The following is a 22,534-nucleotide window of genomic DNA, read 5'->3' on the forward strand; positions in this document are numbered from 1 at the left end:
AGTTACAGTTTATATAAGGAAATCAGTCATATGAAATGAATTCATTAGGTCCTAATCTATGGATTTCACTTGACTGGGCAAAGGCGCAGCCATGGGTGGGCCTGGGAGGGCACAGGCCCACCCACTTGGGAGCCAGGCCCACCCATGGGGAGCCAGGGCCAGCCAATCAGTTTTTCCCCACAAAAGGGCTTCGTTACAGACAGAAATACTCCTCAGTTTCATCAGCTGTCCGGGTGGCTGGTCTCAGACGACCCTGCAGATGAAGAAGCCGGATGTGGAGGTCCTGGGCTGGCGTGGTTACACGTGGTCTGTGGTTGTGAGGCCGGTTGGACGTACTGCCAAATTCTCTAAAACGACGTTGGAGGTGGCTTATGGTAGAGAAATTAACATTCAATTATCTGGCAATAGCTCTGGTGGTTATTCTTGCAGTCAGCATGCCAATTGCACGCTCCCTCAAACTTGAGACATCTGTGGCATTGTGTTGTGTGACAAAACTGCACATTTTAGAGTGGCCTTTTATTGTCCCCAAAACAAGGCGCACCTGTGTAATGATTATGCGGTTTAATCAGCTTATTGATATGCCACACCTGTCAGGTGATAGATTATATTGGCAAAGGAGAAATGCTCACTAACAGGGATGTAAACACATTTCTGCACAAAAGTTGAGAGAAATAAGCTTTTTGTGTGTAAGGAACATTTCTGGGATCTTTTATTTCAGCTCATGAATCATGGGACCAACACTTTACATGTTGCGTTTATATTTTTGTTCAGTATAGATTGACGCACGGGTTATATTAAGGATTAAAGGAAATGCCTGCACGGTCAGTCAGTAGCCATTACTACCATTGATTTACAGTACCAGTCAAAATTTTGGACACACTCATTCAAGGGATTGTCTTTATTTTTACTATTTTCTACATTGTAGAATAATAGTGAAAGACATCGAAACTACGAAATAACACATATGGAATCATGTAGTACCCAAAAAAGTGTTAAACAAATCAAAATATATTTTATATTTGAGATTCCTCAAAGTAGCCACCCTTTTCCTTAATGACAGCTTTGCACACTCTTGGCATTCTCTCAACCAGCTTCATGGAGGTAGTCACCTGGAATGCATTTCAATTAACAGGTGTGCCTTGTTAAAAGTGAATTTGCGTTTGAGCCAATCAGTTGTGTTGTGACAAGGTAGGGGTGATATACAGAAGATGGCCCTATTTGGTAAAAGACCAAGTCCATATTATGGCAAAAACAGCTCAAATAAGCAAAGAGAAACGACAGTCCATCACTACTGTAAGACACGAAGGTCAGTAAATCTGGAAAACCTCAAGAGCTTTGAAAGTTTCTTCAAGTGCAGTCGCAAAAACCATCATGTGCTATGATGAAACTGGCTCTCATGAGGACCGTCACAGGAAAGGAAGACCCAGAGTTACCTCTGCTGCAGAGGATAGGTTCATTAGAGTTACCAGCCTTAGAAATTGCAGCCCAAATAAATGCTTCACAGAGTTGAAGTAACAGACACATCTCAACATCAGCTGTTCAGAGGAGACTGTGTGAATCAGGCCTTCATGGTTGAATTGCTGCAAAGAAACCACTAATAAAGGACATCTGGTTTGTGCTTTGTGTGACTATCATTTGTTTTTCAACAGGACAATGACTCAACACACCTCCAGGCTGTGTAAGGGCTATTTGACCAAGAAGTAGAATGATGGAGTGCTGCATCAGATGCCCTGGCCTCCACAATCAAATCAAATCATATTTTATTTGTCACATACACATGGTTAGCAGATGTTAATGCGAGTGTAGCGAAATGCTTGTGCTTCTAGTTCCGACAGTCACCTACTGTATATCCTGCCATCAGCTCTTCCATAAACACCTGTGTGCAAGCCTATTTGCTAGATGCCCCGTGGCTAAGCCATGCCAGTGCTCCTCAGTAGATGATTCTGAAGAAGGGGGATCAGCCCAGAGCTGTGATGGACAAGGATAATCCCTCCTGTTTTACCTGTTAGATGGCTCAGATAAACCAGACCCTCTAGAGGATTAGAATGCCACAGGTACTTTGAGAGAGACAGAGTGTGTGTGTCTCTATCTGTGTGTTTATCAGGGGACAGCAGCATCGTCAGGGAGATGGGGAGGGATGCAGGACGGCTGTCTGAGCCGTTACACACAGGTGCCATTACAAGGACTTTTGACCTTATAAGGGACAGCCAATCCTTGTAATACAACTAATATATGGATTGTGCACCCTATTCCATTTCATGAAAACATGAGTTCAAAAAAGTCTTTATAAGCCTGTAAAATGTCCTGTAAAGGTACATTGCCTGGCTGTAAACTGATCAGAATGAGTTAAAACTCATAAGATATCCACAGGCCCAGTATACAGTAAATGTACAAATACACTTTGTCTGGCTCTATAAGTCTATATATACAGTACCAGTCAAACGTTTGGACACACTGGGTCAGAAGTTTACATACACTCAATTAGTATTTGGTAGCATTGCCTTTAAATTGTTTAACTTGGGTCAAACATTTCGGGTAGCCTTCCACAAGCTTCCTGTCACGTCCTGACCAGCAGAGGGAGCAATTGTATTAGTTTTGGTCAGGACGTGGCAGGGTTTTTGTGTGTTAAGTGTTGTGTTGGTGATTGGACTCCCAATTGAAGGCAGGTGTGTTGAGTTGCCTTTGATTGGGAGTCCTATATAGTAGTGTGTGTTTTTCTTTGGGGTTGTGGGTAGTTGTTTTTGCACTGCGTTTGTTAGCCTGCAAAACTGGTCCTGTTGTCGTGAGTACTGTTTATTGTTTTCCCTGTGGATGCTTTGTGTGTTTTCATTAAAAGAATATGAGTATCCACATACCCGCTGTGATTTGGTCTATTCAACACGGCTACACCTGTGACACTTCCCACAATAAGTTGGGAGAATTTTGGCCCATTTCTCCTGACAGAGCTGGTGTAACTGAGTCAGCTTTGTAGGCCTTCTTGTTCGCACACACTTATTCAGTTCTGCCCACAAATTTTCTATGGGATTGAGGTCAGGGCTTTGTGATGGCCACTCCAATACATTTACTTTGTTGTCCTTAAGCCATTTTGCCACAACTTTGGAAGTATGCTTGGGGTCATTGTCCATTTGGAAGACCCATTTGCGACCAAGCTTTAACTTCCTAACTGATGTCTTGAGATGTTGCTTCAATATATCCACATAACATTCCTTCCTCATGATGCCATCTATTTTGTGAAGTGCACCAGTCCCTTCTGCAGCAAAGCACCCCCACAACATGATGCTGCCAGCCCCGTGCTTCACGGTTGGGATGGTGTTCTTCAGCTTGCAAGCTTCCCCCTTTTCTTCCAAACATAACAATGGTCATTATGACCAAACAGTTCTATTTTAGTTTCATCAGACCAGAGGACATTTCTCCAAAAAGTACGATCTTTGTCCCCATGTGCAGTTGCAAACCGTAGTCTGGCTTTTTTATGGCGGTTTTGGAGCAGTGGCTTCTTCCTTGCTGAGCGGCCTTTCAGGTTATGTCGATATAGGACTCGTTTTACTGTGGATATAGATACTTTTGTACCTGTTTCCTCCAGCATCTTCACAAGGTCCTTTGCTGTTGTTCTGAGATTGATTTGCACTTTTCGCACAAGTACATTCATCTCTAGGAGACAGAACGCGTCTCCTTCCTGAGCGGTATGACGGCTGCGTGGTCCTATGGTGTTTATACTTGTGTACTATTGTTTGTACAGATGAACGTGGTACCTTCAGGCGTTTGGATGAACCAGACAAGGATGAACCAGACTTGTGGAGGTCTACAATTTGTTTTCTGAGTTCTTGGCTGATTTCTCTTGATTTTCCCATGAGGTCAAGCAAAGGGGCAATGAGTTTGAAGGTAGGCCTTGAAATACATCCACAGGTACACCTCCAATTGACTCAAATTATGTCAATTAGCCTATCAGAAGCTTCTAAAGCCATGACATCCTTTTCTGGAATTTTCCAATCTGTTTAAAGGCACAGTCAACTTAGTTTATGTAAACTTCTGACCAACTGGAATTGTGATACAGTGAATTATAAGTGAAATAATCTGTCTGTAAACAATTGTTGGAAAAATTACTTGTGTCATTCACAAAGTAGATGTTCTAACCGACTTGCCAAAACTATAGTTTGTTAACAAGAAATTTGTGGAGTGGTTGAAAAACGAGTTTTAATGACTCCAACCTAAGTGTATGTATGTAAACTTCCGACTTCAACTGTACATATTCATTCCTTTACACTTGTGTGTATAAGGTAGTTGTTGTGAAATTGTTAGATTACTTGTTAGATATTACTGCACGGTCGAAACTAGAAGCACACGCATTTCGCTACACTCGCATTAACATCTGTGTATGTGACCAATAAAATTTGATTTGATAAGCATACACATGCTTGCACCGGCACTCTACACACACGCACATTGTAATATTGCTGTATGGTGGTATTGCACATGTTGTATTGTAGATATGTAGTGGTGTAATAATCTTATATGATGTACAGTTTCATCTTTGGTTTTGTGTGATGTAAGTGCCTTAATGTGTTTGGACCCAAGGAAAATGGAAAATGTAGCTGCTGCCTTGGCAACAGCTAATGGGGATCCCTAATAAATACACATACAAATTATACTATTCAAATTCATAGTACAACTCTATACTTCCCCGCACTGTACTTTTTAAAGAGCAACCTCCCTCCAATTTTCTGCCTCATTCTCTTTTCTAATTAGTTTCCATCAAAGTTTGTAAGTCTCCTCTGCAGTGCTAAATTAGTGAGCAGTGATGAATGGGGAGACCAAGGAAGCGATAATTATGCCAACACCCAGAGCACCAGGATAAATGATGCAGAGATGGAACACCACGTGACAGAAAGCACATACTGACAGATACTGACGCATGGGGCCCAGAGATGGAAGGTGTGCAGACAGACGACCTGCTGCTGCTGTAGCGAGGGCCTGGAGACTCTGGGGAGGGGGATTGCTGCAGGGTCTGTTTGGGTTCTTATGATGCTAAAGCCTTGGAGATTAGCGGCTAGCATCCTGCTGTTCTCTGAGAGTTAGAGGATCCGTGCTGATGTCAATGCAATGGCTACATGGGGTACAAGATGGTCAAGTGACTGCTCTAACAATGGAAATACATATCCTCAAAGATAGAAGGCAGGCGAGAGGAGGCGAGATCAGGTGGGACCATTCTAGCCAATGAGAGGACAGATACCCATGTGAACAACAGGCCACAGAGATAGACAATTAATCTTTGTATCTATGCCATTGTAACGTCTGTGACAGAATGGACAGCGCTACTGAGGGTCTCTCCATTTTAAAGTAGTACATTTCCTTCTTCTTCATTGGCTGATTGCTCCCAACTCATAAGAATCCCCACTAAGTTAACTACTTTAAAATGGTGGCAGCCCTCAATGGCAAAGTCCATGATAAAACAGGTTATATCCATGATGAGTCCTCTATCTATAACAACATGCACAACTCTGATATAGCTGCTTTTTTCAAAGTTGCCGAAATGCCACGGGCATCCACTTATATCAGTGCATTCGTAACAACCTAACCATTACAAAACGTATATTTGATCAAATAAGCCTCATGTATAACTTTTTTTTTAGGACAGATTTTGGGAGGAGTAAAACCTCTTGCTTCGCCTCTTCCTCTCTGATTGGACCAAGGGTCACAGTATTCAGTGAGGACAAACGGCTGGCTTGATCTGCAGCCTTTAGTAGCCACATGACCAGGTCTAGTTCATACTATTTCAACTGTTGTGTTGACCCAAGCTGTGAGGTCAACTACTAAAGTCTGCTTTGATGCTAAGGGGCCTCTGGTCTTCTTGTTTCAACAGAGCTACTTTGACTTGCTGATCATCCCTAACGCCATGGGATGTCAGATCACCAGTATAGGATGTAGGATTCATAGAGTTCTCCCATTGTTCCCCAGAAACATCAGAGATCATCACCACAACGACTCAATCAATCATGGTCTTAGGTGTAGGAGGCAACTGGCTGGGGCATGTAAGTTCACCACTCACCACCATGTTTGGCACTCAGAGTTAACAATTACTGTGTTCCGAAAAGATTAATGTACTTTGGGCCATCGCCATCTAAACAAAATTACTTCTCTCCCAAATGTACAATGTGTTCACGGAAGCCAAACAAATGCTGTGAGGCCAAAGGGAAGCTCCCTGGCTGCATGTCAATGCACCAGCGCTGGAAGATTTATGCACACAATACTGTTGGTTTGCAAAGTGGCAGAACACATGGCATGGCAGAACACATGGCATATTGTATGCCAGCAGCAATTTATCAAACTCCTCTCACGGCCTGTATTGATTGTCAGAGTCCACACTTAAAAAGAGTTCCAGAGATATCCGCTATGGAGGAGTTCGGCAGTTTGCTTGAAATTAGAAATGTCCGCTGAGGAATGGAAGAATTACTAGGGAGGAGTGGTGCAGACAGTCACCATTATCCTTTTAAAACTTTAATGGACTCAGGCCTACTGTGGCAGCTTGCTTATCTAAACAGAGATAAACAGTAACTGTCATCACTGGAGACAGCATAGTTTAACCCAAGTGTCTACTGACAACACAGGTAGGCTGTGGATTGACTAAATATGGAAATAGGAAAATAAAAAAATATATACAGTACCAGTCAAAAGTTTGGAAAAACCTACTCATTCAAGGGTTTTTCTTTATTTTTACTATTTTATACATTGTAGATTAACAGTGAAAACATCAAAACTATGAAATAAAACATATGGAATCATGTAGCAACGAAAAAAGTATTAAACAACTTCTTCAAAGTAGCCACCCTTTGCCTTGATGACAGCGTTGCACACTCTTGGCATTCTCTCAACCAGCTTCATGAGGAATGCTTTTCCAACAGTCTTGAAGCACTTGTTGGCTGCTTTTCCTGAGCACTTCTTGGTTGCTTTTCCTTCACTCTGCGGTCCAACTCATCCCAAACCAACTCAATTGGGTTGAGGTCAGGTGATTGTGGAAGCCAGGTCATCTGATGCAGCACTCCATCACTCTCCTTGGTCTAATAGCCCTTATACAGCCTGAAGGTGTGTTGGGTCATTGTCCTGTTAAAAAACAAATGATAGTCCCACTAAGCGCAAACCACATGGGATGGCGTATTGCTGCAGAATGCTGTGGTAGCAATGCTGGTTAAGTGTTCCTTGAATTCTAAATAAATCACCAACAGTGTCACCAGAAAAGCACCCCCACACCATCAAATCAAATGTTATTTGTCACATGCGCCGAATACCTTACAGTGAAATGCTTACTTACAAGCCCTTAACCAACAATGCAGTTTTAAGAAAAATAAGTGTTAAGTAAAAAATAGATAAGTAAAAAATAAAAGTAACAAATAATTAAAGAGCAGCAGTAAAATAACAAAGCGAGGCTATATACAGGAGGTACCGGTGCAGAGTCAATGTGCAGGGGGCACCGGTTAGTCGAGGTAATTGAGGTAATATGTACATGTAGGTAGAGTTACAGTGACTATGCATAGATAATAACAACAGAGAGTAGCTGCAGCAGCGTAATCAATATTCTGGATAGCCCTTTGATTCAGCTGTTCAGGAGTTTTATAGATTGGGGGTAAAAGCTGTTTAGAAGTCTTTTGGACCTAGACTTGGCGCTCCGGTACCGCTCGCCGTGTGGTAGCAGAGAAAACAGTCTATGATTAGGGTGGCTGGAGTATTTGACCATTTTTAGGGCCTTCCTCTGACACCGCCTGGTATAGAGGTCCTGGATGGCAGGAAGCTTGGCCCCAGTGATGTACTGAATCGTAAGCGTTACCCTCTGTAGTGCCTTGCGGTCGGAGGCTGAGCAGTTGCCATACCAGGCAGTGATGCAACCAGTCAGGATGCTCTCAATGGTGCAGTTGTAGAACTTTTTGAGGATCTTAGGACCCATGACAAATCTTTTCAGTCTCCCGAGGGGGAATAGGTTTTGTCATGCCCTCTTCATGACTGTCTTGGTGTGTTTAGACCATGATAGGTTTGTTGGTGATGTGTATACACCAAGGAACTTGAAGCTCTCAACCTGCTCCACTACAGCCCCGACGATGAGAATGGGGGCGTGCTCGGTCGTACTTTTCCTGTAGTCCACAATCATCTCCTTTGTCTTGATCACATTGAGAGAGCGGTTGTTCTCCTGGCACCACACGGCCAGGTCTCTGACCTCCTCCCTATAGGCTGTCTCATCGTTGTCGGTGATCAGGTCTACCACTGTTGTGTCATCAGCAAACTTAATGATGGTGTTGGAGTCATGCCTGGCCATGCAGTCATGAGTGAACAGGGAGTACTCCTCTGAACAGTTGATGTTGAGATGTGTCTGTTACTTGAACTCTGTGAAGCATTTATTTGGGCTCCAATCTGAGGGGCAGTTCACTCTAATGTATGTATTCTCTGCAGCAGCGGTAACTCTGGGTCTTCCTTTCCTGTGGTGGTCCTCATGAGAGCCATTTTCATCATAGCGTTTGATGGTTTTTGTGACTGCACTTGAAGAAACTTTCCGGATTGACACACCTTCATGTCTTACAGTAATGATGGACTGTTGTTTCTCTTTGCTTATTTGAGCTGTTCTTGCCATAATATGGACTTGGTCTTTTAACAAATAGGGCTATCTTCTGTATACCACTCCTACCTTGTCACAACACAACTGATTGGCTCAAACACATTAAGGAAAGAAATTCCAGAAATTAACTTTTAACAAAGCACACCTGTTAATTGAAATGCATTCCAGGTTACTACCTCATGAAGCTGGTTGAGAAAACGCCAAGAGTGTGCAAAGCTGTCATCAAGGCAAAGGGTGGATGATTTGAAGAATCTGAAATGTAAAATATATTTTGATTTGTTTAACAATTTTTTGGTTAGTACATGATTCCATACGTGTTATTTCATAGTTTTGATTTCTTCACTACTATTCTACAATGTAGAAAATTGTAAAAATAAAGAAAAACCCTTGAATGAGTAGGTGTGCCCAAACTTTTGACTGGTACTATATATATTCCAGAGAGGTGAGAGAAAGTCTGCAAATGCGTTTGGTGTCAAAGACATGTTCTTATATGGTCTGTCTGAATTCACAAGCCTCTTTTGATCTCCCGTTTATTAACAAAGTATTTTTTACCTACCACCATATAATCTGAATTTCATAATTTACATGCGTGGGTTTCAGGCGTGGAAAGTCAGAGTTGGCCAATCTTCAGACAATTGGAATTCACACAAGCCAGGGTATTACTTGTTTCCACAAGATGTCAAGGATTTATGTGTCAGAAATCCATGTGTATGGAGTCATAGGTCTTAGTCACATGAGCTGATAGTGCCCTCAAGCTGTAGCAAAGAGTATTAACACCGTTCAACTGGATCGTTGAGTATGGAGCCTACATTAGAATGAATGACTGCCATAAATCAATCTAGAGGGCTTAGTCTACAAAATATTTGCTGATAGTTCCACATAGACTACAACTTGTGAATATTACTATTTATTAACAAAAAAATTATGAAGTTCCAAAACACATGTAAAAAGAGCACATTTGGGAAGAATGACCTTTGATTCAAATCTCATTGGGGATTTTATTATGGTGCATAAGGAACAAAAACAATGCTTTAAAGCTATTGATTGATTGATTGAAGTCTACTAGCCTAAATGTTTTTATAATTGTATAACTTTATGACATTTAAATGTCCCGATAGGTAGACAATAAGACATGAAATCATTGACTTACTCTTGGAACTTTGGAGTGGTGTTCATGCAGTGAAGGACAGCAAGGACAGTCAGAGAAAACAAGAAAACCTCTCCATCTCTTCAACTGCAGATGAAACATACAAAGGGTCCCTGGAGAATCAATAGCACTGACCACTGTAAAGAAAAACAAAAGTGGAATAAACTGCCATTTCAATCAATTATCTACTATATGATCTAATAACTACCTGTCTTAATAAAAAAACATTCAGAATTTAACTATTTGCGAAAAACATATCCAGGCAATACCTTTAAACGTCCTAACAAAATAGACAATCTCAATACAAAATTTGAAAGAATATGACCACTGAAAAAGACAGCAAATCTTACTGTCTGGCCACTCGTTTGGGCCATGGATTAATGAAATGATGGCTACCTCGGGCAAACACAGTATATTTACAAGGAAATAATGAACTAGAGACAAATGAGACTTTGGGGTAAATTACGCAATTCAGGTTCATCAGGGATTTACATAGGCTGCATAAGATGGGGTCATTTATGAAGTGCTTCTCAAGTCAAATTCATGTGTTAAGCAATGTGTGGGCCAATATGGTTAATAGAATGTAGGCTACATTATTGCACATACAGGATAGGCCTACTCTCTATTTAGTTTGACCTAATAAAAGATTGAACATATTATATACCTAGGCTATAAATTATGTGTGCTTTTTTTTGTAAGAAGAAGCTGCATGTCTTAAAGAAATGATTAACTGTGCCAATCATCAAACAGGCCTAATGGGCATTACATGTGCTTGCACATTTCTTCCAGCAGAGAGTGCCAAATTCAAATTTACAGTATGCAAACACCAAACTATAATTTTCAGTGTAGTTTATAGGCTGTGCTACAATAATGCAAGATAGGTCATATGTGGGGACAACATATGATCTATTTGATTACAAACTATTCAAATATGGCAGGAAAAGTAGTTACCTTGCTTATATTTGGTTTGTATCATTGCACGTCATAGCTGGCTTTAATATTTAATTAATGGGAAGTTCACTCAATGCGCACAGAGAAAGGGTATTGGTGTAATAAGGAAATCACAGCAGAAATTGAACTTTGGCAGCTGTGAACAAGAACAGGCAAATAAACGCATACCGTAATATTATAAACCATTGGGATTGAGGTCTCTGTATACATACAGTTGAAGTCGGAGGTTTACATACACTTAGGTTGGAGTCATTCAAACTCGTTTTTCAACCACTCCACAAATTTCTTGTTAACAAACTATAGTTTTGGCAAGTCGGTTAGGACATCTACTGTGTGCATGACACAAGTAATTTATCCAACAATTGTTTACAGACAGATTATTTAATTTATCTTTCACTGTATCACAATTCCAGTGGGTCAGAAGTTTACATACACTAAGTTGACTGTGCCTTTAAACAGCTTGGAAAATTCCAGAAAATTATGTCATGGCTTTAGAAGCTTCATAGGCTAATTGACATCATTTGAGTCAATTGGAGGTGTACCTGTGGATGTATTTCAAGGCCTACCTTCAAACTCAGTGCCTCTTTGCTTGACATCATGGGAAAATCAAAAGAAATCAGCCAAGACCTCCATAAGTCTGGTTCATCCTTGGGAGCAATTTCCAAACGCCTGAAGGTACCACGTTAATCTGTACAAACAATAGTACGCAAGTATAAACACCATAGGACCACGCAGCCGTCATACCGCTCAGGAAGGAGACGTGTTCTGTCTCCTAGAGATTAAAGTACTTTGGTGCGAAAAGTGCAAATCAATCCCAGAACAACAGCAAAGGACCTTGTGAAGATGCTGGAGGAAACAGGTACAAAAGTATCTATATCCACAGTGAAACGAGTCCTATATCGACATAACCTGAAAGGAAGGAAGAAGCCACTGCTCCAAAACCGCCATAAAAAAGCCAGACTACGGTTTGCAACTGCACATGGGGACAAAGATCGTACTTTTTGGAGAAATGTCCACTGGTCTGATGAAACAAAAATATAACTGTTTGGCCATAATGACCATCGTTATGTTTGGAGGATAAAGTGGGGGGCTTACAAGCCAAAGAACACCATCCCAACCGTGAAGCACGGGGGTGGCAGCATCATGTTGTGGGGGTGCTTTGCTGCAGGAGGGACTGGTGCACTTTACAACATAGATGGCATCATGAGGAAGGAAAATTATGTGGATGTATTGAAGCAACATCTCAAGACATCAGTCAGGAAGTTAAAGCCTGGTCGCAAATGGGTCTTCCAAATGAACAATGACCCCAAGCATACTTCCATAGTTGTGGCAAAATGGCTTAAGGACAACAAGGTCAAGGTATTGGAGTGGCCATCACAAAGCCCTGACCTTAATCCTATAGAAAATGTGTGAGCAGAACTGAAAAAGTGTGTGCGAGTAAGGAGACCTACAAACCTGACTCAGTTACACCAGCTCTGTCAGGAGAAATGGGCAAAAAACACCCAACTTATTGTGGGAAGCTTGTGGAAGGCTACCCGAAACGTTTGATTCAAGTTAAACAATTTAAAGGCAATGCTACCAAATACTAAATGTGTATGTAAACTTCTGACCCACTGGGAATGTGATGAAAGAAATAAAAGATTAAATAAATAATTCTCTCTACTATTATTCTGACATTTCACATTCATAAAATAAAGTGGTGATCCTAACAGACTTAGGAAAGGGAATTTTTACTAGGATTAAATGTCAGGAATTGTGAAAAACTGAGTTTAAATGTATTTGGCTAAGGTGTATGTAAACTTCTGACTTCAAGTGTACATGAGGGAAATGAGGAGAGATCATAACCATCAAATTTGGATTATGATCTTTAGGAAATGTCTTTGGACCTGGAAAATGGAGATATGCATTGTTGATCTCTAAAAACACTATTACACAACACAATACCCAGAAGTGAGCCAGAAATAATTTGAGCTACAAAATGTCCCTGTTCCATCCTGTTTGTTATCAGTGTTGGATCATCTTTCATTTGGTTTGTAAAGGACTTACTGGCATCTGTTTTTATGTGCAACCAAAACTTTATACCCCAATCCAGGCCCACATTATTATAATTGCTGAAGCAGAAGCAACTATAACAGTAAGAGGTGATACAACTCTGTCCAGACAAAGCAATGTGCCACCCTGTCTGTCCCTTGTCAATTTGTCTCAATTAACCTCACCCTGTAATTCATTCTACCCCTTTTGTTGGGAAATGGGTACTTTTGTACAAGGAAGGCTGTGTTTACTGGAAACAATTGGACCTCTTCCAGTTGCATCATTCAATAACTCAGCAGACAAAATGACAGAAACCAGGAAATGATACACACACTGTTCGTGTTCATCGAAATATGCTTCTTAGTTTACCTTAATGGGAATATAAATGTATTAATATTATGGGCTAATTGTGGTTTCCATGTCTGTATCGAAGCTGAATTAACATTTAATTTTGTTCAATGTACAGTATAGGCCTATGAGGCTACTTTGTACAATATTATTGTTATTTGGTACAGAGATTACTTTTTTGTGTGGCTCTCTGTTATTGCTTTAAGGAAGTTGAATCAGTTGTAGTGGTGTAACACTTTTTTTTTGTTTATAGTAAATATTTTCTTAATTCTATTTTCTTAAAACTGCATTGTTGGTTAAGGGCTTGTAAGTAAACATTTCACGGTAAGGCGTATGCGACACATAACATTTGATTTGATGTGTCTGTAGCCTATTTTGAAACCAAAGGAGAGGATGTGAGAGCCATGTCTGACAACACCCAAGCCTTGGTCCCAGCCTAGGCAAACAAGTGACCACTGGCCATGTACCAAAGGACAAGCTGATCATGCCATACTGGGGTCCAGCCATTATGAAAACTTCTGAGACTAATACTTTCCCATTTACTATACATCATTTGATCCAATGATGTAGGCCAAGCTATAGCAAAAGTGAAATTAGAAAAACATTATTGAAGTTTAAAAACAGCCGGCATTGAAAGTACTATTGTTGATGATGGTATTTGTTTTACTCATGTAGCTATAGGCCTATTCAAAATAGCTGAGAATGTTACGAAGGTGGGCGATAGACTGTGGTTTCAGTTGGCTAAATTGTATTAAATGCAATTGGTGGCAATGTTTATTGCTGTACATTCTGTACTCACTTATCTATTTGTTTTGCTTTCAGTCGTCAGTTACTTCCGCTGGTAAGGAATGCTGTATGCGATCCACGAGCTTCAAGCCACTTTTGCCGCGTTCATAACAACTGGGAACTCGGAACTCAGAAATCTCCAACTTCCGAGTTCAGTGCGTTCAAGACGACTAAAATGCTCCAACTGGAGAACGTTCAGTTCAATTCAATTCAATTCAATTCAATGGGCTTTATTGGCATGGGAAACATATGTTAACATTGCCAAAGCAAGTGAAGTAGATAATATACAAAAGTGAAATAAACAAAAATGAACAGCAAACATTACACTCACAGAAGTTCCAAAAGAATAAAGACATTACAAATGTCATATTATGTATATATACAGTGTTGTAACGATGTGTAAATGGTTAAAGTACAAAATGGAAAATAAATAAACATAAATATGGGTTGTATTTACAGTGGTGTTTGTTCTTCGCTGATTGCCCTTTTCTTGTGGCAACAGGTCACAAATCTTGCTGCTGTGATGGCACACTGTGGTATTTCACCCAGTAGATATGGGAGTTTATCAAAATCAGGGTTGTTTTCAAATTCTTTGTGGATCTGTGTAATCTGAGGGAAATATGTGTCTCTAATATGGTCATACATTTGGCAGGAGGTTAGGAAGACCACCTAATTTTGTGGGCAGTGTGCACATAGCCTGTCTTCTCTTGAGTAAATCGCTCTGGATAAGAGCATCTGCTAAATGACGTAAATGTAAATGAGAGCCAGGTCTGCCTACTGCAGCCTTGCTCAATAGTCAAAGCTTTCCTTAAGTTTGGGTCAGTCACAGTGGTCAGGTACTCTGCCAATGTGTAGTCTCTATTTAGGGCCAAATATAATTCTAGTTTGCTCAGTTGTTTTGTTAATTCTTTCCAATGTGTCAAGTAATTATATTTTTGTTTTCTCGTGATTTGGTTGGGTCTAATTGTGTTCATCCAACTCGGGAGCTCGGACCTCTTTCTTAGAGCTCCAACTTTCCGATCTGAAGACGTCATTATTTGACCTCGTATATTCCGAGTTCCCAGTTGTCTTGAATGCCTCATGAATGAGCGACGTAAGTGATGCTGCGTTCATATACTAGTCGGAACTAGGAAACTCGGAAATATACGACTTGATAACTGGTTTTAGTTATACACGTGCCGCATTCAACAAACTAGCAAGTCGGAAAGTTTCCGAGTTTCCTAGTTCCGACTAGCAATTGAACGCGGCAGGAGTATCCCACAGTGTGACATACCGAGTGACGACAGCAGAGGAAATATCTGCTTGCAAGATGGCGGCGTCTATCAGGAAGTGAAGAAAACAACTGAAAATAATAAGTTGGACCAAATTCCTTGTTTTGGTCCGTTTTAAAGCAATAATTCGATTGAAAACATAACTGCGAACGGATCTTGAATTCAGAATAAGAAACACATTCGTGGTAAGTTTAATTTAAGCTTTTCATAAAGCTAAAACACGGCGCGAACGACACATCGTCAGCTATCAATCCCCTGCTAAATCGACTCAAGACTTCTCAAGCAGTTTGAGCAACATAGTTAGCTTGGTAGCCAGGCAAGCTAATAGTCGTCGCACTTCGATAGTACCTATTTGTTTAGCTAGCTGACGTTGGTGAATGTGTAGCTAAGTGGTATTTAACGTGAAGTTAATGCTACTGAAAGATTGTTGTCAAATGTCTGTTTTTGTTTTGTAGTTTTCAATCTTCGTTTAGCTATCGTTATGTCTAGCCAGCAGCTAATGCTAGTTAGCTACGCTTTTGGTACTAACTAGTTAGCTCAGAGAGCACCTTGGCTTGGCTAGTGGTGACTAGCTAGCTATCTCTGCCTTTGTACCAAAGATTTCCCCTAAATATTTTTGTATTACTTAGTTAGCTAGCCTAGGTAGTTCCCGGCATTGTAGGGACATGATTTGTCATCAAAGTAACTTTATTTTATTTATCGGACTTGCATTTAAAGATAACCTTAACTATGTTTGCTAGATATCTGGAAAGTATTTGAAATAACTATAGTAGCTAGATAGCGAACGTTAAGGCTTGTGTTTACACGAAGTCTATGGTATTGTTGGCTATTACGCTAACCATAAATGTAAAGCCTTTACTAAAGAACCGCGTTAGTTTTTTTATGAACAGTGGCTAGCTAGGTATTACGTGTATGAGTGATCATCGGTTGAACCTTTAGTTATGTAGTTAACAGAATACACAACAGGTTTTCCACATTGAAAGTATATATTTTTTTCATTGTGATATTGATAGCCCTCACATCCGCGCTTTCTTTCCTAATCCTCTCTGAATCAGTGGACAGTGTGACCAGCTTTTCTTTTCATGTGAACTTTGGAACTCTAATTCACATTACATTTAACATGTCTCTTTTCATAGCTAGTACGTTTGATAGGATGGATACAAAGTAGACAACCATATCCCAATGGAATATAGATGGATAAGGCTCAGATGGAAAACAGACATTTTAGAATTTAATTCAATTTGTTACACGCAAACCCACACAGAATTATAGAGTTGCGAGGTGCATGATAAGTCACTGACAGTCAAAGGCAAGGCAGCACATCTCTTGTTTGGCTGAAATACCTTTCTATGTGAATGTCACATGTTTAGAGCCATAGGCACTTACAGGCATACTGACTCTAGTCACAATGCAGTTCCAGACCTGTCTGCAGGGGTTTTTCTGGCTCAAAAGGGGGCTTAGGTAATGGGTGTGGTCGGAGCAGCTGAATTTTAGAGGCCCCCATCTTGGCAACATATCGAACATTTGTGGAGCTGAGAGAAAATGTTGCTGTTTTAAGCTCATTCCTGCCATTCTACATATTCTGCCATGGAGCTGAAAGAAAATGTTGCTGTTTTAAAGCAAATTTCCTGCAATTCTATGCATTTTGCTTTGGCTAATGCTGTGTTCTTTTGCTCTAACATAGTAACAAAATCTGCTAAATTAATTGTTTTGGGGATTTTAAATTCTCCCTGACTAGCTTTTATTTGTGATTGTTAGTTCTCAAAGATCATATTATAAAAAAATATAAAGATCTCATTATCTACATACTCTCTATCTGGTTTTAGTCGTTTAAGTTTATACTGAAAGCATTTTTCTATCCCTAATTTTGATCATATTTTTACACTGTTTGGATTTATGCTTACTGAGGAAAAATCCCTGGTCTGTACTTGTGATGAAGGGAAATGTTGACGCACGCATTGTGCAGAAGCTTTATGTGTGTTATGAGTGGGGAAGAGCAGGAGGCAATGCATGTGTCATTGTAGCTTGCCTGGATTGTAGATCACTGACAGCTGTGAGGAGGCATTGACCCCTTAACCCCTTAAGCTTTAGTCCTGCTTGTCTGAGTATGTGTGCAACTGCAGTGTAACTTTATAGGCCTAGCTGTGGAAAGGTTAGCTCTTGTGTCTGCCTGGCATGATACCACAAGTGTTTTTTTTATGGCTGGCAGTTGAGATTCTCTTGATTCCTTGTGCCTAAGGATAATTGCTCATGAAGAAATCAAATGACCGTTCTCTTACAAATCTGTAGCCACTTCACAATTTATCCCAGCAGAGTACAATTGCCAGAGTCCCTTCGATGCCTGCAGGCTAGTCAGGGAAAATGCTAACCGTGGCACAGGTTGCCATGGTAGTTTTTCCATGGTCATTTCCCCTAGTGAGGGATGCTATTTGCTGATTGCGTGTTGAATATGCTGTGTTACTGAGCTTCCTGTTTATCCACCATGGCCGAGGGGAGCGAGATAGAGAAGGGTTAGAAATTCATGACATCAAGGCCAATGGCCACCTCTCTAGCTCCCCACGGCTACTGGAGCTTAATGGCAACACACAGGCTCTTTAACTATCATGCAGGAATATGCCCACTGAATGAAAACCACAAGCTTCCCCCCTCTCCTTGCTGGCGGCAGTGCACCCCAGAGCTCGAGCAATAGACACCTGTTCACTTCGTGACATGAGTTGACATAGTCAGGAGTGTAAAAAACTCTACTCCACTGTTCTTATTTTGTCACATCCTGTGAAAAATAGGTTTTGACAAAAACAAATGGATCTTACATAAATAATAAATGCTAAATGTTGACCTCTTTGTATTGAACATACAAACTAACATTTAGGCTAAGTCTTCCATAGGATGTAGTCCTAGATAATCTTATGTTTATAAATGTATTACAACCAAAATACCAATGTTCATTAATGTCTTGCTGCTAGGCTGAGTGAGTTGATCCACAGCCTTGCTTCCGGTCACTGTGCCTCAGTGTGGGGGTGCTACTCTACTGCTCCCCCTCCCCTGCGTCAGCAAGTGCACTCCAGCGCTACCCTTTCTGCCAGAGCTCTGAAGGGCACAAGGCTCTGTTGTTGAGCGCAGCAGGGACAGGGAGCAGGGCGTGTGATTTAATGCACCCAAACAGCGCTCTCTTTTTCGCAGTCAGCTCACTGCTTCCCCTGACATGGACTTTTTGTGCTGTGCTACCAATCCCCTCAATCCAGAGCTAGTGATAAATCTAATTTATGGCTTCTGGGCTGATTGGAGCAAGAGTGAAAAATGTAGAGTGGTGGGGGAGTCAGGGATGGGTAATGGGTTTGACTGTTCCCGTCTTTCATGGAATCTGGCCTTCATTAGGTAGGCTAATGGTTCATGTATTAAACATGAGCCTGTAGAGCCATGGTTCTTGCAGGAAAAAAGGGCATACTGTTCCTACTACACAGTCAGAGGCGACACATATAGCCTTTTATGGTTGGCTATGTCCTATGCTATGTCCTAAGAGCCATTCTGAAGATGATTAAAATGCAGGAGAGGGTGCTCAATGCTGTGCCTTTCAGTAGGCTGAGGAGTGTCAACATCCTTCTCTGGAAAGGCAAACATTGTCATTTCAACATGGGACTAATCCAGCAAGGAAATATTAGGGCAACATTAACAACCACATGAATGGATGAAGATGATTCTGTCATTGTCCAAGCTAGCCTAGATTGTGGGTAGTGAAATGTAAGATTTCTATTTTAACACACACCCAGCCGCACATCTGGTACTTATGAAGTAGGCTACCTGGAAATGTATTCAGAACATAAGTAATATTTGTATTCATAAATAACAAAAAGTTCGTTTTGCATGTACTCAGAGCATTCCCATGAGTAACTACAGAAATAGATGATTAGCTGCCATTTCTGATTTTCTTATCAATTATGTGTGTAAAAACTGCAGTGCTGGGCTGTTTCATTAGTAGTTCATTAATGGAGAAAGATTAGACACTGAGGTATTGAGTGAGGTGTTGCTGGTTGAGAGGATGGTATTTATTGTGTGGATGGTTTCAGTCAACTCGTTTGGAAGTATAACCTGGTCCCAGATCTCTATGTGCTTTATCTTAATCCTCTGCGTGACAGCGGCAGACACTCGGAGTTGTCTTAACGGAGTTGTCTTAAGGAGAACTCACCAGACCGATTTGTTTAAATTCTTTTGTTTTGCTTGCCTTGCATGGGTAGATTTTTCAATCAACACCGCAGTCTATTCCTCACATCCTCCTCCCAAATCCGAACACACACCTATCACAAAGTTAAGCTCAGCACGTCCGGTGCCAGCCTCCGTTGTTGACAAAACGTGTTTTACTAGCCTGAGTTACAAAACTCTACACCACCATTCATTTTTTTTAACTTATTGAATTTGACAAACATTCAAATGATTTGTGTGTTTGGTGTAGACTTACCTTGGCCTGACGGTTTTTGATAGCCGTTTTAATTATTTCTCGCACAAGTTGAGAATTCCCTGTCAAGTAGAGAGACACTGAAGCCCAGCTAGCCTGGGCCCCACCTGCCTTCGGTCCTCAAGGGGTTTGCGAAACCACTCGAGGCGAAAGAACGGCCGGACCTCTTCGGCCATTGCACCAGCTGTCGTCATTGGCAGCTCTATGGTAAAAGACACCTCTGTTCCCGGGGCAAAAACCCTGTGCTAACTTGGAGCACAAGTACAGGACATAACAAGGCTGCTTCTGACCGTTTTGCGACAGCTGCCGGGAGCTGATGCTGTCGTAGTCCATGTGAGGTCAAACGTCATTAAGAGGGCTAGCTTGGAACTGCTGAACAATGATTTTAAATAATGGGTTTTTGCTTTCAAAGATTCCAAAAAGCGGCCAATTATTTCATGTCCGGTACCATTGTTGGGCGGTGGGTGTGAAAGATGCAGTAGGCTTCTGGCATTACACACCTGGCTAAAATATTACTGTAGCTCAGTTGGAACTTTTATAGGCAACTTTGACACCTTCTGGAAACAGAATATGCTCTACAGAAATGATCCATCCAAATCATCTTGTCTCCTGGACTCTGGCCACACATTTTGAAGGCTGCGTTGAGACAATGACTTTTCAATGACCCAAGCCCAGATCAGTAATCCCTACCATTGTGTCGCTGAGTTGTAGTAATCCTGCATCAAATGTAAATTATCCTAGGGGCGTTCAGTCACAATGTAAGTAACCTAATTTGCATTGTTACTTCTGCTAAGCTTCCCAGTAAAGCGATTAAAAACAATCAAGCATCCCAGAAAAGTGCTAAATATAGCCCACATTAACGTATGAAGCCTAAGAAAAAAGGTTCATGAAATCAATAAATTACTAGTAACAGATGATATTCATATTCAGACATATTCCTATTCTGATCTCTGAAACTTACTAAGATAATACTTTTTGATTCAGTGGTAGCAATGCATGGCTATAACATCTACAGAAAAGACAGAAATGCTATTGGGGGCGGTGTTGCGGTCTTTATACAGAGCCACATTCCTGTAAAGCTTCATGCTAAGATCTCATGCTAAATACTGCTGAAGTAAAATGGCTACAGGTTCACCTGCCGCACATACAGTGGGGGGAAAAAAGTATTTGATCCCCTGCTGATTTTGTACGTTTGCCCACTTACAAAGAAATGATCAGTCTATAATTTTAATAGTAGGTTTATTTGAACAGTGAGAGACAGAATAACAACATTTTTTTTTTTAAACGCACGTCAAAAATGTTATGAAATGATTTGCATTTTGATGAGGGAAATAAGTATTTGACCCCTCTGCAAACCATAACTTAGTACTTGGTGGCAAAACCCGTGTTGGCAATCAGAGGTCAGACGTTCCTTGTAGTTGGCCAACAGGTTTGCACACATCTCAGGAGGGATTTTGTCCCACTCCTCTTTGCAGATCTTCTCCAAGTCATTAAGGTTTCGAGGCTGACATTTGGCAACTCGAACCTTCAGCTCCCTCCACAGATTTTCTATGGGATTAAGGTCTGGAGACTGGCTTGGCCACTCCAGGACCTTAATGTGCTTCTTCTTGAGCCACTCCTTTGTTGCCTTGGCCGTGTGTTTTGGGTCATTGTCATGCTGGAATACCCATCCACGACCCATTTTCAATGCCCTGGCTGAGGGAAGGAGGTTCTCACCCAAGATTTGACGGTACATGGCCCCGTCCATCGTCCCTTTGATGCGGTGAAGTTGTCCTGTCCCCTCAGCAGAAAAACACCCCCAAAGCATAATGTTTCCACCTCCATGTTTGACGGTGGAGATGGTGTTCTTGGGGTCATAGGCAGCATTCCTCCTCCTCCAAACACGGCGAGTTGAGTTGTCAAAGAGCTCCATTTTGGTCTCATCTGACCACAACACTTTCACCAGTTGTCCTCCTGAGTCATTCAGATGTTCATTGGCAAACTTCAGATGGGCATGTATATGTATTCTTGAGCAGGGGAACCTTGCGGGCGCTGCAGGATTTCAGTCCTTCACGGCATAGTGTGTTACCAATTGTTTTCTTGGTGACTATGGTCCCAGCTGCCTTGAGATCATTGACAAGATCCTCCCGTGTAGTTCTGGGCTGATTCCTCACTGTAAACATGATCATTGCAACTCCACGAGGTGAGATCTTGCATGGAGCCCCAGGCCGAGGGATATTGAGTTCTTTTGTGTTTCTTCCATTTGCGAATAATCACACCAAATGTTGTCACCTTCTCACCAAGCTACTTGGCGATGGTCTTGTAGCCCATTCCAGCCTTGTGTAAGTCTACAATCTTGTCCCTGACATCCCTGGAGAGCTCTTTGGTCTTGGCCATGGTGGAGAGTTTGAAATCTGATTGATTGATTGCTTCTGTGGACAGGTGTCTTTTATACAGGTAACAAGCTGCGGTTAGGAGCACTCCCTTTAAGAGTGTGCTCCTAATCTCAGCTCGTTACCTGTATAAAAGACACCTGGGAGGCAGAAATCTTTCTGATTGAGAGAGGGTCAAATACTTATTTCCCTCATTAAAATGCAAATCAATTTATAACATTTCTGACGTGTTTTTCTGGATATTTTTGTTGTTATTCTGTCTCTCACTGTTCAAATAAACCTACCATTAAAATTATAGACTGATCCTTTCTTTGTCAGTGGGCAAACGTACAAAATCAGCAGGGGATCAAATACTTTTTCCCCCCACTGTAAAGCCCATTCTTGTGGGAAGCTGCTGTAGACCACCAAGTGTTAATTCTGTATCTGGATAATACACTATTTATCGACTGATCAATAAGCTGTTGGTAGACCAAGATTTCTTTAGTCGAGCAGTTGCATATGATTATTTTTTTCTCTCCCCATGGTGCACAAGACACCTGTGATTTTCACCTGTCTCAGTGGAGGCCACAGGGATGGCACAGT

General features: G+C 41.2%; 1 protein-coding gene and 1 long non-coding RNA gene across 3 annotated transcripts in view; one reads left to right on the forward strand and one right to left on the reverse strand.

Moving 5' to 3' along the window:
- The window catches only part of LOC145861103 (uncharacterized), a 30,510-nt gene extending 16,512 nt beyond the window's left edge, over nt 1-13,998 (reverse strand). Inside the window, exons 1-2 of the long non-coding RNA XR_014380902.1 lie at nt 13,873-13,998; nt 9,747-9,880 (exon numbers count right to left, since the gene is read on the reverse strand). This is a non-coding gene — a long non-coding RNA (uncharacterized LOC145861103). The remainder of the gene's footprint in view (nt 1-9,746; nt 9,881-13,872) is intronic.
- Nucleotides 13,999-15,120: 1,122 nt separating this feature from the next.
- Nucleotides 15,121-22,534, forward strand: part of LOC106573581 (protein strawberry notch homolog 2) — a 118,814-nt gene continuing 111,400 nt past the window's right edge. For both annotated transcript variants that reach the window (XM_014148740.3, XM_014148741.3), the window contains exon 1: nt 15,121-15,315. The gene's annotated coding sequence lies outside the window, so the exon portion shown is untranslated. The remainder of the gene's footprint in view (nt 15,316-22,534) is intronic.

This window comes from Salmo salar, chromosome 16 (genome assembly GCF_965601325.2).
Source record: "Salmo salar chromosome 16, fSalSal1, whole genome shotgun sequence".
In the NCBI taxonomy this organism is placed as follows: Eukaryota; Metazoa; Chordata; class Actinopteri; order Salmoniformes; family Salmonidae; genus Salmo; species Salmo salar.